The 17,479-nt window shown below is 52.4% G+C and overlaps 1 protein-coding gene and 1 non-coding gene across 2 annotated transcripts in view; both read left to right on the top strand.

Moving 5' to 3' along the window:
• B3GLCT (beta 3-glucosyltransferase) overlaps nucleotides 1–17,479 on the top strand; it is a 75,524-nt gene that overhangs the window by 24,433 nt on the left and 33,612 nt on the right. The gene's annotated exons all lie outside the window — the stretch shown is intronic.
• On the top strand, nucleotides 5,281–5,367 carry LOC142462075 (small nucleolar RNA SNORD86). The gene has a single exon (XR_012787219.1). It is a non-coding gene; the product is annotated as a small nucleolar RNA SNORD86 (small nucleolar RNA).

Below are 17,479 nucleotides of genomic sequence, written 5' to 3'. Positions count from 1 at the left end.
GGTTTTTATTAAAAGTACAAGAGTCCTGGTGGGGCTGTGGGCTACGCTCCAGGTTGATGACAGATAAAACGTAAAGATGGAAAAAGGAGAAAAGATTTGCAGCCTTGAAAACCCTCGATGGGTCAGTATGAGTCAGAGTCTGATTGTCTGCAGTGGGCTGGGTGGGGTGGGGTGGGGTTTGCTAACCACAAGGTTAGGGGTCCGAACCCCTGCAGCCTCTCCATGAGAGAAAGACGAGGCTGTCTGCTTCTGTGAACATTTACAGCCTCGGAAACCCGCAGGGGCAGTTCTACTGTGCCCTACAGAGTAGCTGGGAGTCAGGATGAGGCTGCCTGCTTCTGTGAACATTTACAGCCTTGGAAACCCGCGGGGGCAGTTCGGCCCGGTCCTGTAGGGTTGCTATGAGTCAGACGAGACTCGTAGCTGTGGCATTTGGGTTTGGTATTTATTGCTTAAGATGCTCCAGCTAATTTCCCATGCTCCAATCCCCAGTGGAGCCCATCCTGACTCACAGTGACCCTGGGGGGCAGAGTGAGCGGCCCCTGTGGTTCCCAAGCCTCTGGATCTTTACAGGAGCAGAACGTCCCGTCTTTCTCCTGGGGAGCAGTGGGTGGATTCAAACTACTGACCTTTGGGTTAGCAGCCCAGGGCGTGGCCCCTGCTGCACCAGGCATGACCTTCCTCACGCAGGAGGCATGACACTCTAAATAATCCATACATGTACATTTAAGGATTCATAAGATAAATATGTTAGGGTATGCTTCTTATAAAGGAGAAAAAAAGAAAAGTGGTTTTTCACCCCAAAAAGAAGAGGGAAAAAAGACAGGATTCCTTCCTTCCGTGGAACTGCCGTGATTTCCTCCCGAGGTGCAGATCAAAAGAGGTAGAAGAAATAACTTCTTCACCACGGGGGTGGGGGGCTGGGGGCGCTTACCAAGAGTGTGGATAATTAATGTTTCAGGATTTTGGTAACAAAGTTCCGGGTCAATTTCCATGTTGAAATAACATTCTCATTAACCTCCCCGCGGTGCTTCCTGGATGCGTGCCCCTTAATCTGCTCTTTAATTGGGCGTCATTAATTGTGCTCTGGAGTTGATTTATAATGTGAGGCCCAAGGACACTGAAGGGGAGGGAAGTGAGAGCTTGCAGGTCCATCTCCGGAGACTGGACGCAGGCCTGTAGGTTGCCTGCCGCGCCCGGGAGACTGGACGCAGGCCTGTAGGCTGCCTGACGTGCCCGTGAGGCTCGGCGCAGGCTCGGGGAGCGAGCCGGAGCTCTGTCCCTGCCCTACATGGAGGGGTCCGGGAAGGAACTGTGGTAGTACCTTGGGTTAAGCATTGGGCTGTTAACCATAAGGTCAGCAGTTCAAAACCGCCAGTCACTCGTTGGGGGAAGGATGGGGCTTTTTGCTGCTCTACAGAGCTGCAGTCTCGGGGCAGTTCTGCGCTGTCCTGTAGAGTCGCTGAGTCGGACTCGACTTGATGGCAGCAGACTTGGTGTTTGCAGGCATTGTATATATGTGATGCAGTACATTCGGTACTGGTTTGCTAACCCACCAGCAGTTCAAGCCCACCAGCTGCTCCAAGGGGGAAAGATGAGGCTGTTTACTCTCGTAAAGAGTGACAATCTCAGAAAGCCGCAGGGATAGGTCTGCCTGTCCCGTAGGGTCCCTGTGAGTTGGCATGGACTCAGTGGGTTTGAGTTTTTATAGGAATTGTACCTGTGAGGGAGCCCTGTGGCGTAGTGGTTACACGCTGGGCTGCTAACTGCAAAGTCAGCGGTTTGAAACCACCGGCCGCTCTGAGGGAGAAAGATGAGGCTCTCTATCCCATAGAGGGTCACAATCTCAGAAACCCACAGGGCAGTCCGAACCTGCCCTACGAGTCAGCATCAATTCGATGGCAGAGAGAGAGAGAGAGAGAGAGAGAGAGAGAGAGAGAGAGAGAGAAAGCATGTGGTACCTATATGGTGCAGTGCATTCAGCCCTGGGTTGCTAACCCACCAGCAGTTCAAGCCACCAGCTGCTCCACGGGGAAAAGATGAGACTGGTCCCACAAGGACTGACAGCCTCAGAAACCCACAGGGGCAGTGCCACCTTGTCCTGTGGGGTCGCTGTGAGCTGAAGATCAACTCCAGGATGGTGGAAATGGGACAGGGCAGAGCAAGGGACGGGCAAGGAGACAAAGCAGCGGCCTCACACGATGTCAGGGAACCAGAGGGAATCAGTTTTAATTAGTGACCCACATTGGTTCTGACTCTGGGACCCTGCAGAACAGGATAGAACTGCCCCGGTGGGATTCCCAGGTGATCCATCTCCACGGAAAGGGCAGCCTCATATTTCTCCCTCGGTGCAGCTGGTGGGTTTGAACTGCTGACCTCTGGGTGAGCCACCCAAAGTGTAACCCACAGTTCCCCAGAGAGGCTCAGTTGGGGTCCAAGGCTGCCCCTTTGGAAAGGCCGCCTGGAGGGCCTTCCTGCCCGCACCCTCAGCAAGTGTCCCCTGTACAGAGCTTCAATCACTGCCCCCTGGACAGGCTCCCCTCCACGTCACCATGGGCAGCACCCTTTCTCCACATGGTTGTGTCCTTTGCCTCCCCCTCCCGGCTGGGGGATGCCTGGGTGTTTCTGCAGCCCCCCTCCACCCCTGCTGTCAGCCAGTCTTTTCAGATGCCTTCCAAGAGGAAGGGGAGATTGTTCTGCACCACCCCCACCTGCCTGTTACCCCCAGGGGCTAAGTGGACAGCTGACCACACACAGTGTAGTTGTTCTGGGCTGCCCTCAAGGTCACACGGATGCATGTCACCGGAGTCCAGCCCGTGTGTGACAACAGAAAGCTGCCCAGTCTGTGCCCTGTTCAGGGGCCCTGGTCTGCTCAAGCCCCACTAGGTGGCGGTGTTGGTTTTATATCTGATGGTGCTTAATTGCACATCCTCATTAAGCAGTGAGCACCCCCCCCCCCCAACCTGAAGTCTGTGATAATAGGAGGGAGGGGACTTCGCAATGTTGGGGGAAATAGGGACTGAAGAGAGAATGGGATTTGCCCGCAAACGTTTTGAAGCCGGAAAGAACCACCGCCCCTTCGGTTGTCGGGAGTCCTGTGTTCATCCCGACACTGTCATCAGAAACGGCTCACATGGTTGTGGAAGTGGATCCGTCCAGTCCAGGGTCAGGTGTCAGCTGGAGGCTTCTCCTGACCCCTGTAGCTGCAGGGGCTCACGGACAGGGAGCAGGGAGATGGAGCAGGAAGAGCACAGGCTGGTGGATGCTGAGCTGAGTGAATCTGAGGCCGGCCCAATAAGTCCAGTAAATCCCAGGTCGGCCAAATGAACCCAAGGTTGACAGCTCCTGGGACCAGCAGGTGATCCAATAGGAGGCCAACGAACTCCATGCAGGATCCAGATCCAGGCCTCCCCCACCTAACCCCCCTACTTTCAGTCTGTACCAAGAGTGGGCCATACCCCCTCAGTGGCACCCTGGGAGAGCGCTGAGGCTGAGTCGGAATTGAGTTGATGGTAGCGGATTCCTCAGTGATCCTTGTAGAAGCCCACTGACAGGTCTCCGTGAAGCGGTTGGGGGAGTTGAACCGCTGCCCTTCCAATCAGTAGTGAAGCACTTACCCACTGCCCTCCCAGGGCCCCCTGTGGGAGCAAGGTGGCAGACTGTGAGGAAACAGCCTCCGAGCCTCCGTGGGCCCCGGGAGAATGGACTGGCTTCGTTAAGGACAAAGGCCAGTTCTGCGGTGGGCAGGTGGGCGGGCTGGCGGGTGTTTGTACCTGCATTGGGACCCATGAGGTGGCCAGGCTGCAGGCCTTGGCCCTCCACACCTCTACCCTGCATGCACACTTACACAAGGTGCATGGGGAGGGAGGAGCCAGTCGTATGATTGATCATGGGACTTTGTATCTGCTGGCCCTCCTACTGGGCTGCCAGGTGTGAATTTACCTGGCCCCCTCTTCAGGTAGCAGCCAAAGCAAAACCTGCCCAAAGGAAGGTGTAAAAACCAGAATGGTGTCAGACGACCTATCAGCTCTGGCAGCCATTGTCGGGGCTCGGGAACAGGGGTGTCTGGTGTAAGTGGAGCAGGCTTCTGGCCTCCAGGGAGCCGGAGCAGAAGCTTGGCTTGAGCCGTGGTACTTATTGGGGTTGCTCTCCCCTTGCTGCCTGGAACAGTCGGAGGTCTCTTCTTGAGAGTCTTGACTTAAGGCCCTTCGAAACAGCTGTGATGTTTCTCAGGAGCCCTGGTGGCACTGTCGGGGAAGCGTCAGGCTGCTAAGTGCGAGGTCGGTGGTTCATACCTACAGGAGAAAGAGGCGGCTGTCTGCCCTCGTGAAGACTGACAACCTGGGAAACCCCAGCGTGCATGCCTGCTCTGTCCTGAGTGATCACCGACCCGGTGGCAGTGTGTACATGTGTGCGTGTGTTAGGTCGTGATGAAGAGTCTGATGTCTCAGATTCTGTATCTGTTTCTTTCTGAATCCTGGGGTGCAGTTACCAAGGGGACCCTGGGCCTATCATTTGTTTGTTTGTTTAGTTTTTGTAATTGCAGCTCCAGAAGTGGAACATGCCTCAACACTTGGGTGCTTAAAATTAATGGCAACTATGACTGTTCTCCGAAGGGATTTCAGAATAAGATCAAGTCGTGTCTCCGGGGAAAGGAGGCCGTTGTTCCTGGAGGCAGTTAGCTACACAGCCCACTTCCTCCTCCCTGCGTGCCCGACGCTCCTGCTCCCTCCTTTGATCCCCGTGGATTGAGAACAGTTGCGTCTAGATGACTAATTGGCAAGCTTCTAAGACCCTCGGCAAAAAAACATTGGAGAGCAGAAGCCGTAAACATGCCCTGAGGCCAATTAACTGGCAGGTCCCATAAAATCATGACCCTAAACTTTTAAACCAAGGAACCAAATCTCATGAGATATTTGGTGGGGTCCATAAGAAACCTCCCCAGTGACTTGCTTTCTTTTTGTCCCTTGATAAATACGTCCATCACATACGCCCCAAACCAAATCAAAAGGCCAGCTTTTTACAGGTGTGCAACCAGTTGGCAGCCCTTAACCATAACCACCTGTGGCTCACTGCTTCTGAATAACTGCCTCCTTCTCCAGGAGGTCAGCAGAGCTAGATGGTGCCTGGAGACCATGACTGAATGCTTTGATCAAAGAGCCTGTAGGAGAGTCTTGCTCAAAAGGACGGAAATGGACAATGGGATGTCACTTTTTAGTGGGCTCTAGACCTTCTAGAGCCACGGGAAAGTTGTATTAAAATAGTCTTTAAAAGTTAAATCTTCACAGTGATGGCCAGCGAGGGGCCCCTGACCCATACAGGCCTCTGCTATGGGAGTGATGGGCCAGCCCTGGTGTCTGAGTGATTCCAGGGCCCAGCAAAAGGGACCAAGCTTCCAGAGCCCTGAAGACTAGGGGATACACCCCTAAATATGGACTCATTTTCCACTCCACCTTCACTGGCCAAGCAGCTGCAAGAACAAAGGCCGCATGTCCCGATACCTGGCAAACAAATACAGCATTGCCTCTCGGATCGGTTGTTTCTGAGGTGCCCACAAGTGTACTTGGGGAAAAGCTTCTAGAGCAAGTCGAAGGGCGACTCTCCTTCTAGGAGACGGGGGAGGTGCCTCGGAAGAATCTGGACGTGATGGAGGAGGCCACTGAGGAGGTGACAAGGAAGCTGGAGAAGCGGGAGACAAATGCTTGAAGAGGCTGCACTTGCCCTTGCGTCTCAGGAAAACAGCAGTGCTCCTGAGGAGTGTGAGGTCGCTGGGCAGGAGACCCACGAGGAAAGGCCCCAAAAGAAGAACAAGCAGAGGGCCCAGGAGGCGCCACAGGAAAATGGATTTGAAGACCCCACTACCTCTGCTCTCCCCAAACCCATGAAAAAGAGATCTAAGGAGGAACTGGTCAGCAGGGATCCGAAAGGGATGCCTCTCCCCAAGAGGAAGAAACTGAAACCTCTCCCCAAAAAGGAGCCTGCATGTGACCCTCAGGAGGCAGCAAATGGCGGGAGCGTCCCAAAGAAGAAGAAGCTCTCCGCGAATGGGGAGCCCGCCAGCAGTGGACCCGAGAAGGTGGCTGCTAACAGCAAGAGCCATAGCACGAAGAAAAAAATTTAAAAACCAGCCCAGAAAGATTAAAATGGACATTCCCTGGTGTGCCCCAACCCTCTTAATAAAGAAACAACTCCACAACAGTTTTAAAAAAAGTTAAACCTAATATAACCCCTGTGTTAGGCCGGATTAACTAGAGAAACAAATTCATTGACACTCGTGTAAGAAAAAGCTTTATATCAAGGAGTAAATGCGTATGAAGAAAACATCCCCGCCCCGTCCAACCCGAGTCCCTAAGTCCGACCCTAGTCTGTAAATCCCTCTTCAGATTTATGCAGCCACATTCCGCGAGGGAGAATGCAGGACAATCACAGGCCAGTGGGGGGGGGGGTGAGTCTTGTGGATCCAATGGCCGTGGAAGATCCCAAGGCTCTGGCAGGTCTCTACCTTGCGGCTCACCAACAAGAAGGTGAAGCAGAGGGGGGGGTGTGGCCCACTTCCAGGAGGAAAGGAAGAGTCTGGCCTTGAAGCGGTTGCCCCCAATCAAGCTAGGACCTGATTGACAGGCTAAACTCCGCCCACATGTTCCTACAGGAGCTACGTTGGCACAAAATCCCCTATCACAGTTCCTAAGGTCTTCTTAAAACCAAACATTAAATTTGTTTAATTAGTAATGAATGTCTGCCTCAGACCATGTGCTCTTTTAAGGTCTGTCAATACGGGATCAAGTTGACAACATTGACAACAGAGATTGACAGGAAGCTCCGGGGGCAGCGAGTTCCTGTCTAGTTGGGGCGGAACCACCCAGAGGAGGAGGGCGGGGAGGGCTGGACAGCTGGAATGTCATCAGTGTCATCGAATGGTGTGTCCGAGGTGTGTGTCGAATGGTGTGTCCGAGTTGTGTCTGAGGTGGTGTGTCCGAGGTGTGCCCTAACCCTGATCTCAACAGCAACACTGGAAATACAATGCGAACAGGTCAAATGAGGAGCAGCCATTCGTGCCTGCTGGAGCGAAGACAAGACAGAGCAGCCTGGTTCTCAGAGGCTCTGCGCCAACGAGCACACTCCCGTTGCCACAAGTGTGAACTTTAGCCTTGCCTGAAAGCAAGGGTAAAACCCTTGGCCAAGGGATTGCTCTGGATTGGGAGCTGAGCAGACCACTCCCATAGAAGGATATCTGAGGGAAAGGGGTGAACATGAAGGTGGGGGGGTGTGATGGATAGACCCACCACAGAGAAATCACGATTCCATTTTGTACCCCACCTTCCCTCCACCCTCCAGGGATCCCCACTCTCACCACTGGTCCTGAAAGGGTCATCTGTCCTGGATTCCCTGTGTTTCCAGTTCCTATCTGTGCCAGTGTACATCATCTGGTCTAGCCAGATTTTTTTAAGGTAGAATTGGGATTATGATATTGGGGGAAGGAAGCATTTAAGAAGTAGAGGAAAGTTGTATGTTTCACCATTGCTACCCTGCATCTTGACTGGCTCGTCTCCTTCCCGTGACCCTTCAGTAAGGGGGTGTCCAGTTGCCTACAGATGGGCTTTGGGTCCCCACTCCACACTGCCCCTCATTCACAATTATTTTTTTTGTTCTTCAATATCTGATACCTGGTCCCTTCTGTACCTCATGGTCACACAGGCTGGTGTGCTTCTTCGATGTGGGCGTTGTTGCTTCTGAGATAGATGGCTGCTTGCTTATCTTCAAGCCTTTAAGACCCCAAAAGCTATGTCTTTTGATAGCTGGGCACCCTCAGCTTTCTTCACATTAGGCTGTGACTCTTGATGGGAGTAGAAAACCTGATTTTTTTTCCCGAGAAATGGCTGGGTTCAAACTGCTGGCCTTTTGGTTTGCAGTCCAATAAGTAATCCACTCTGCCACCGAGGACTGTTGCTGAAGTCCAGCCATAGGGTTCCATAAACAAAAGCAAGAGAGGCATGGCTTTGATTCACTGATACCCCCGCCCCACTGCGGCCGCTGGGGGACCTCCCACTCAGAGTGACTCTCTAGTCCAGGTGTCCTCAAACTATGGCCCACGGGCCACATGCGGCCCACCGAGGACATTTATCCGGCCCACCAGGTGTTTCTGCCGTTTTGATATTTTTTTACTTCAAAATAAGATATGTTCAGTGTACGTAGGAATTTGTTCGTAGTTTTTTATTTCTATAGTCCAGACCTCCAACGGGACTGAGGGACAGTGAACTGGCCCCCTGTTTAAAGAGTTTGAGGATACCTGTTCTAGTCCATGGTTCTCAACCATCCTCATGCCGAGACCCTTTAAGTCAGCTCCTCATGTTGTGTGACCCCCCCCAACCATAACATTATTTTCGTTGCTACTTCATCACTATCATTTTGGTACTGTTGAACTGGGCGACCCCTGTGAAAGGGTTGTTGGATGCCTGGTTGAGAACCGCAGCTCCAGAGGGTTTTCCGAGGCTCTCAGTTTTTATAGGAGCAAGACCGTCTCATCTTTCCCCCATGGAGCGGCTGGTAGGTTTGAACAGCCAGCCTTCCAATTTGCAGCTGGATTATTCCCCACCCCTGACAGCAGCACCAGGGCTCCTTCCTTCTAGCCTCAGATTTGACCCCGCCTTTGGGCTGGGCCACTGCATTTCTTAAATGTGAAGTTGGGAGCGTGTACCTCTTCAGCCATCTCTACGTGGACCGCTAGGGACATTGATGGCTCTTGGGGAGGCACGACCATTCCCACCCTCCCCCTCAGAGTTCTTCCTCCTCCATTAACAGGGGGACAATCACTGCCGGCAAGGTGCCTCCCTCATCCTCCGGGCGGCCTTGGCTCCCTGCTCCATAGATTGGGCTGAGAACAGCTGGGTGCCCTTGGCAGACTACCCATTTGCTTATTTACTAAAGAGGCCGAGCTATGGTCACGTTTTAAGGAAACTTCTGAGGTTGTTTTCCATTGAAGGCTTAATGGCTTCTCAGGGCACTGGTTTCAGGGGCTCGTCCAGAGTTGATGGTCCCGGAAAATCCGGATCAGATTTCTGCTCTGTGTTTTCTTTGCCCCCCTCCCCCTTTGGTGAGGATGCTGCTACAGAATGGTTGATCAAACATTCTGTCCTGGCAGCCAGGCGCCATCTAGGCACCGTCCAGCCCCCGGGGCAGCAAACCGGCTCAGGGGCCATCTGTAGAGATGGAGTAAAATGGAAAACGAACCTAAAGCCACCCTAGTTTCATTTCTAAAACGTGTAAAGGACATTCTTCAGATCACGGCAGTTGCATATGTTTGTAAACATGTATCAATGGCTCTCGAATAGTTTTTTAATTGTGAGGGACAGGATTGACTCTTCCATCTCGAACGTTTGCCTGCCCCTGAACTGGCCAGTTCATGGAGACAGTGGCCACCCCCCATTCCCTGTCCACCTTCTGGTCCTGACTCCCCTGCCACGTCTGGCTCCCAGTGAGTGGAGGCCAATCATGCGCTTCCGATGTCTGCAACCTGCTGTATTTTTACTGTTGTCACAGAAATGCTTCATAAACCTGTCCTCCCGTTTCTACCAGATAAGCCCTGTAAGGTTTATTGGGGTGCAAAACAGAACCAAAGATCCAATTGGCAAAGTTTTAGAAGCAGGCTTTATTGAGAAGCTTGCGGGCGGGTTCAGCAACTCAGGGTATTGAGCTATTGAAACCACGCTGGGGGAAAAAAATCCTGGCAGGGTTTTTATGCCCCCTGCTGGCAGGCACAGCTGGGGAGGATCAAAGCTGAGGAGGATCTGCGCACACAGGTGCTTCAGAAGGGAGAAGGTCGTTAATCTTATCTATATGTCAGGGACAGGTGGAGTGACCATATCTTCAAAGAATGTCCTGGCTCTGGGGATGTTTGGTTCTCAGAACTTGCGGTTTTCAGTGAGGGGAGGGGAGGCCAGCAAGGGGTGGGTTCTGAGAGCTAAGGTGGAGGCACTGAACTCAAAATGGAGTCCCTTGTGCCAAAACCGGGCATACCAGACTCTGCCTTATAGTGAAAAGGGGCGGACTTTGTCTCTTCTATAGCTGTTTCCTGCTGGTAATGGGCGAAGAGTTCAGAAATGGGGGGTTTTCAGGCAGAGTACTGGGATTTCTGGCCTTGCACAGGGCAAAGAGGTTGGTATTGCTGTAACATCATCTGGTGGACTGCTATGCAGATGATTTCACATAATTGACTCTGCGAGAGCTGGATAAGGCAAGGGGCAATTAAGAGCAAAATTATAACTAAAGTTATGGGCCCTAATACGGGGGCTAGGAGGAGTACGGAGAAGAGTTCCACCAGGAAGAGGGTCCGTCTGTTCTGAATCTGGTATTTTGCAGCTCACGGTTTAGCTTGTTGAGGGTCTGGACTCTAGTTTCCACAATTCCCGACTCATGGACATAAGAACAGCATTCCTCCTGGAGGAAGAGGCAGGTTCCTCCCTTTTCAGCCGTGATGAGGTCTAAAGTGCGGCGGTTCTGCAAGGCAACTTGGGCAACAGAGGTTATTTGACTCTGCAGGGAGGCTAGAGACTCGGCAGAGGCATCGACTGCCAGCTGGAAGCATGCGGTTAACTTGTCTGCTGTGATGATAGTGTCCAAGGGCTCCGCCGCTGAGTCCTACTGCAACTGCTGCTGAGACTAAGGCGATGCCCACTGCTGTCGGGAGAAAAACTGTTCTTTTAGTACGGCGACTGTATACCTGGATGTATTTGTCCTGGAACTCAGCCAGAGTGCATATAGTGAGCTGCAGAGCCAGAGTGACGGGCAGGCACAAAGGGTAGAAGTGGGACTGATGTTCAAATGCTTAGTGAGTGTATAGTTGCACCAAGAGAAAAGTTCTTCTGGGGCTGTTGGTGGTTTGGAGGGGATTCGGGTGACATTAAATGTCTGTGTAGATGCATTGGAGTAGAAGAAGGGCACTTGAGTGTTTTCTGGTTGGAGTCTAAGAAGGATGCGGAGCAAGGACAAGTATGGAAGGTACGAAGCTAGCGGAGGGCAATCAGTTGCAGGAAGAGGCGAGAAAAGGAAAGGTCGTCGTAGAGTGTTTCGAAAGGACTGAGGCCCGACGGCTCCCGAGGGGCCGTGCGAAGGCGAGTAAGAGCAAAGGATAATAGTTGAGGCCAAGAAAGTTGCAGTTCTAGGGAGAGTTTGGTGAGCTGTTGTTTTATGAGACCATTAGCTCGCTCAACCTTACCAGAAGACTGGGGGTGGTAGGCTGCGTGGAGTTTCCAGCAGATGCCCAGTGAGGCGCTAACTGCCTGCTGCACCTTAGATATGAAGGCTGGGCTGTTGTCCAACTGAATTGAAGCAGGCTGGCCAGAATGAGGAATGGTATTGAAGAAGGTGAGTGGCGACTGTGCTTGCACTCTCAGAGGATGTGGGAAAGGCCCGATCCATCGCTTTTCGTTGAGGAAGAGAGCAATACTGGGTGTTTTCCTCATCAGTGTAAGTTGGAGATAAAAAGCATGCTGAGCTAGGAGCGGGAAAGTTGTTGGGCTAAGTCAGTAACAGGATCATGCCACGTGAATGCAAGCAGAAACAGTCTGGGTGAATAGGAATAGTAAAAAAAGCATTTTGAGATGCAGGATGGTAAAGTGGGTAGTGCTTGCAAGGATTTGGCAAAGGAGAGTGTAGGGGTTAGAGACCACAGGGGTGATGGGGACCACTGCAGCCTTGGTTAGGCAGAGATCCTGCACGAGGCGGTATTGTCCATTAGGTTTCTGTACTGGCAAAACATGGGTGTTACATGGTGAGTTTACAGGGGTGAGCAGACCTTGTTTCAGTAATCTATTATGGGCTTTTTCCACTTTGCCAGAGGATTGTGGGTGGTGTGCAGTGTGGAGTTTTCACTCAATGCTAAGGGAAAGAAAAAGAGTGGCCAGTGGATTGATGATCCAAAGGCCAATTTCATTTCCAAAGTACAGCTTTATATATGAATGAGGCAAGGGTACATAACATAGCTTGCATAGTGTAACAATAGCATCCTGATAAAATTGCTCTGGGCACAAACAATTCCTTGGGACTAATTTTATTTTAACAAGGGCAGCTGTGTTCTCAGTTTACTCATTGCGTCTCGGAACTTGGGAAAACATAAAGACAGAGTGTCTTGAGAGAGTCACCAATACACATCAGTTAAAACTTAGTAATTCTCTATAATCCCCCCCCCCCCCGCCTTTTTTTATTTCATAGCTAACACTGAAGAGTTAAAAGGCAGCTATCTGCTGAAGCTGTGGTTTCTCCAACAAGCTGTAGGGCACTGAAGCAGAACATTTGGTGTAACTCTTTCCTTACTTCTGCTTGGCTCAGCCTAACAATTCCAGTTTTGTTTGCAATAGTTGGTGGGTTTTTGAAATTGGAAACTCGGGACGGGGATGAGGTTGTGGAGGTGGCCCGACTTAAGAGGGCGATAAAGGGGAGAGCTTTGCTGGAGAAGGAGATAGTAGCATGTAACTTGGTTAAAATATCCCTTCCCAGCAACAGAGCAGGGCACAAGGGGATAACTAAAAAGGAGTGTGAAAATAGAGTTTTGTCAAATGTGTAAAACATGAGGAGTGTTTTCCTGGGGCTTGAGGGGGACCCATCAATTTCCACGACAGAGATCTGGGAAGGAAAGGTAGGGCCCTAGTGAGAGGGGATCACAGAATAGGTAGCCCCCGTACCCGCTACCTGGAGCATGACGCTGGGCTTGGCGAGGATTACTGAAGTCGAGGAGCCAGGGCCTCTTCAGTCCATAAATTCCAGCAGCTCCATACCTTGCAGCTTTGTGTCTGGAGTTTCCTGGATCTCAGTGCCTCGGCTTTGCGGAGCTGGGGGCAGAGCCAGGGTCAGGCAGTCTGACTTCCAGTGGCCCAGCTGTTTGCACTGGGGGCAGAGCTTGGTAGGAGGAGGCTTGGGATTGGGGCAAACTTTTGCCCAGTGGCCGTCTCGGCCACATTGGAAGCAGGCTCCTAGTGGTAGGTGCTGGCTCCCCTGGGGAGCGTGGCGATGGACGGGATTACCTGCCGGCCTTACAGCTGCTACCAGAGCTTGGGAATGGAGGTTAACCAACTATCGGACCCTCGCCTGGTGAGTGGCCTTAGCCGTCTCCTCCCGGGTGTTGAAAACTTTATATGCCATTTTTACCAGATCCTGTATAGGGGTTTCAGGGCCCTCCTCAGCCTTTTTCAGCTTCTCTCTGAAGTCAGGGGCTGACTGAGAGATGAAGTGAGAGGCCAAGATAGAGGCCCTGCTTTTAGACCCTGGGTCTAAACGAGTGTACTTTGTGAGTGCCTCCTGGAGGCGGGTAAGAAAAAGAGCAGGGTTCTCATCTGCCTTTTGAGTAACTTCTCTCAGTTTGTCATAGTTGACAACCTTGTTGGAGACTGTTTCCAGACCTCTAATGAGGTACCTGAGCATGAGGTTTCTATGAGGAAGGTCAGACCCCCGGCTGGGCTGGTAATTCCAACCAGGGTCCTCTAGTGGGATGGCATGCGCCCCCAAGGGGAAATTTGAATCAATAGCGTGGTCTTTGTCTGCTAGCTGGTGGCCTGCATCGTCTACCCACGTACATTCCTCAGAGGTGAGGGTGGAAGCAAGGATCACTTGGATGTTATGCCAGGTTAAATCATACGTTTGGGAAATGTAGGTAAATTCTTTAATAAACTTAGAGGGGTCTGCCAAGAAAGAGCCCAGGTGGGTCTCTATCTGTGACAGGTCCTGTAGGGAAAAAGGGACGTGGACTCGAACGAGTCCTTCTACACCCACGACTTCCCTCAGCGGGCAGAGGGCATCAGGAGGGCTGTGGGAGCGGCTATGAGAGGCAACCGGTGAGGATAGGGGAGAGCTTCGGACGAGCAGTTGGGTGGCACAGAGGGTGGAGGCGACTGGTAAGGCGGCGGGAGCGGCGCGCTGAGGAGCTTGGGTAGTTCCTCAGGGGGTTGAATGACAGGTTCCTTCTGTGGGGAAGATTAGGCTGACATTATTTGACGGGTAGAGCAAAACCTGCAGAGGTTGGGATGGGAACGCAAGTCCCCAAAAAGCTTGCACATAGGGGACTTCAGAATCCTTACCAGTCCTCCTGCAGAAATTGTCCAGGTCCTGCAGAACTGTGAAATCGAAAGTACCAGTCGGAGGCCAATGTGACTGGTTGTCAAACTGGTATTGGGGCCAGGCAACTTGGGAGAGAAAAACACGTCTTTTCTTTCGCAAGGTCTGAGTATACCCCAGGCTAGAGAAACATTTTTAAGAGACAACCCAGTGGAGTGGCGGGGTCAATCTTGGATTGTCCCGCGTCCATGGTGAGGGTAAGGAGGAGGAGGAGAAAGGGAGGAGGACTTTACAGGCACTTAAGGAGCCTGAATAGGAGACACCAGGCCAAGTAAAACAGACCCAGGCCAACCCTCTGAGGGTTAGTCCAGTCGGCAGGAGCGGCTGCCGCTAAACCTATTGCCAGCAGTCCGGCTATAGGTAGAGGTACTATAAGGTAGTGGGGAGAGCAAGATGCAAAAGGCTACATGTGAGGCAAAACACAGGAGTGGTGGTGAGGGAGAGATAAAGGGAGAGAGAGAGAGCTCAGAGGCGAGGTTTCGGGTTCTGGGTGAGCAGGTCTAGGCAGGAGGCACCCAGGCGTCCCCGAGTGAGTCCTGCCTAGGACGGCAGCAAAGGAGGGAGGGATAGGGATTGGCAAGACGTCTCAAAGGCAATCACTCTCCTGTGACCCTGGGGTCTACGGAAGGAGAATTCCCAGCGTGGCCACGTCTCCGAAGGGAAAACTCCAGCAGAGCTCGAGAAACCCGAAACCAATCTTGACGAGATAGGAAAGGAATGCAGTTAAAGGAGACTCACCAGGGCAGCTGCCGGTTGGTCTTGAACACGCTTGAGAGTTGAGGCGAAGCACTGCGCCCGAAGGTCCTGGAGACTTTGGGGGAGAGGGGGGGCTCTCAAGGGTGACCCCCAAGGATGGGGGGAGCCGCACGCCCTCCTGGGTTTCGGTACCAACAATGTAAAGTTTATTGGGGCATGAAACAGAACCCAAGATCCAACTGGCAAAGTTTTAGAAGCAGACTTTATTACGAAGCTTGTGGGCGGCTTCAGCAACTCAGAGTATTGAGCTATCGAAACCGTGCCCGGAAAAAATCCTGGCAGGGCTTTTATGCCCCCTGCTGGCAGGCATACTGGGGAGGATCAAAGCTGGGGAGGATCTGCGCACACAGGTGCTTCAGAAGGGAGAAGGTCATTAATCTTATCTATATGTCAGGGACGGGTGGAGTGACCATATCTTCAAAGAATGTCCTGGCTCTGGGGATGTTTGGTTCTCAGAACTTGCGGTTTTCAGCGAGGGGAGGGGAGGCCAGCAAGGGGTGGGTTCTGAGAGCTAAGGTGGAGGCACCGAACTCAAAATGGAGTCCCTTGTACCAACACCAGGCAAGCCTGTTGTCGGCCTTTCCACGGAGGTAGTCAGTCTAGGAGTAAGAGGCGTTTTCTCAGCTGCTACCTGTTGGTCAGGTAAACCCTGCTCCTGCCGTCAGGCCAGCTCCGGCCAGGATGGAGTGGGACTGCTGTGGCCGCACAAGGCTGTACATCTCTACGGGAGCAGACAGCCTCATCTTTATCCCACGGAGCTGCTGGGAGGGAGTTTGGAGCTGCTGACCTTGCCGTTGGCAACCCCAAAGACAAATAACTCACCGCGCCACCAGGGCTCCTCGATGCTGAGAGCCTGTTGATGGCTCCTGTGTTTTTCCTAAAACTGGGAGGCACAGTCCTTGTGGCTGTCCGGTTTTTGGCGGTGCGTGAACTTCCCCTCAAGTGATTCTTTACTTCACTGCACTGTTGGTAAACTCGGGAGCCCTGGTGGCTCAGCAGCTGGACGCTCAGCTGTTAGTGACCCAAAAGCTGGCTGCTGGGAGCCCACCAGCTGCTCCAGGGAGAGAGGCCTGGGGACACGCAATGGCAAGAAGGCAGCCTGGGGAGCCCTGGGGGAGGGGCTGACTGCTCTGTCTCTCTTGAGTATGGGGTTGACCAGAGATGGGGGTGACTTGTGGGCACCCAGTGATGATAGGTGAACAGCGTGTTTGCATGACACTGGGGATTTCTAAGCACCTGTCATGTTCTCCCAATTCACCTCAGCTCCCTTTGTATCTCTGTCCACCTGCGAGTATTTCATTTAAACTGAGCCTGCCCCGCCCCCCTCCCCTTTCACAGAGATACTTCTGTGCTTAGAATGTCTTCATTGTTGTCATTTTAATGAGAAACCCTCACCAGATGCTCTCTGCTGTGAAAGGGAACTCCGCCCACCTGCCCCATGAGTCTGTCTTGCCTCATCTGCAGCTACTTTTTTCGGTCCAACAAAACTGTTGCAGTCTTTCTGTGGGTTCACGGCGTCCTTCGAGCTGATTCTGCGTCCTTTGGAGCCTGTGTGCACATGCTCCCTGGCGTGGGTGTGATCGGTGTCGGAGGACAGTGGGGACGACTGCGTCACTCTGGATCCCCGCTGGGAAGCTGCATTGTGCACACGCCTGGCCTGGCACTGACCGCCCACAGCCTACACTGGTACTCCTTCCACCCCCGTCAGGTTGCCGGCTGCCTTGGACTGTGGTGACTGTGCTTGTATTTCCTAAGTGGTTTAGAACTACCTGGCGGTTTTGAAATTTGAAATCAGCATTACAGAAAACAAAGCAAAGAGGTCTATTTAGTTGTCAAGGGATACGTGTTTTTGTTTTTAAAACCGTTGCCATCCTAAGTTGTCCACTGATGTAAAACTCTTTGATGACAGTGGAACCCTGGCGGTGTAGGGGCTACTAACTTCCAGGTCCACGGTTCGAAGCCATCAGCTGCTCCATAGGAGAAAGATGAGGCCGTCAGTTCCAGTACACAATGAAGCCTTTGAAAACCCTGTGGGGCCATGCGACTGTCCTCCAGGGTCACTACTGAGGCACTCCTGATGGTGAAGCATTGGGCTGCTCACCTCAGGGTCACTGGTTCAAACCCACCAGCCATGTTGAGGGGGAGAGATGAGGCTGTCCCCATAAAGCAGTGGTTCTCAACCTGTGGGTCACGACCCTTGGGGGGGGTGTTGAACGACCGTTTCACAGGGGTTGTCGCCGTATTCATAACAGTAGCAAAATGACAGTTATGAAGTAGCAACGAAAATGATTTTATGGTTGGGGGTCACCACATGAGGCACGGTATGAAAGGGTCGCGGCCTGAGGAAGGTTGAGAACCACTGCCAGAGGTTTAGACTAGACTTGCAAATGCTTAAGGAGCAGTTCTGCTCTTAGGAGTTGATCTGAGTCAGAAGGGAGTTGATTGTGTAGGTTTGATTGCTCGGGATGGTGACCCTCTTGGCATGGTGGTTAAGTGCTTGTCTATAGAAGGTCAGTGGTTCAAATCTACCCGGGGGCTCCATCTGTTCCCATAAAGATTAAGAACAAAAACAACTCTCCCTTTCCCCCCAAAGCCCTGCTGGAGTCAATTCTGGCTCACG

The sequence above is a fragment of the Tenrec ecaudatus genome, chromosome 11, assembly GCF_050624435.1.
Source record: "Tenrec ecaudatus isolate mTenEca1 chromosome 11, mTenEca1.hap1, whole genome shotgun sequence".
Classification (NCBI taxonomy): domain Eukaryota; kingdom Metazoa; phylum Chordata; class Mammalia; order Afrosoricida; family Tenrecidae; genus Tenrec; species Tenrec ecaudatus.
The sequence above is the reverse complement of the archived record's forward strand: the minus strand, read 5'-3'. Positions and strand labels throughout refer to the sequence as shown.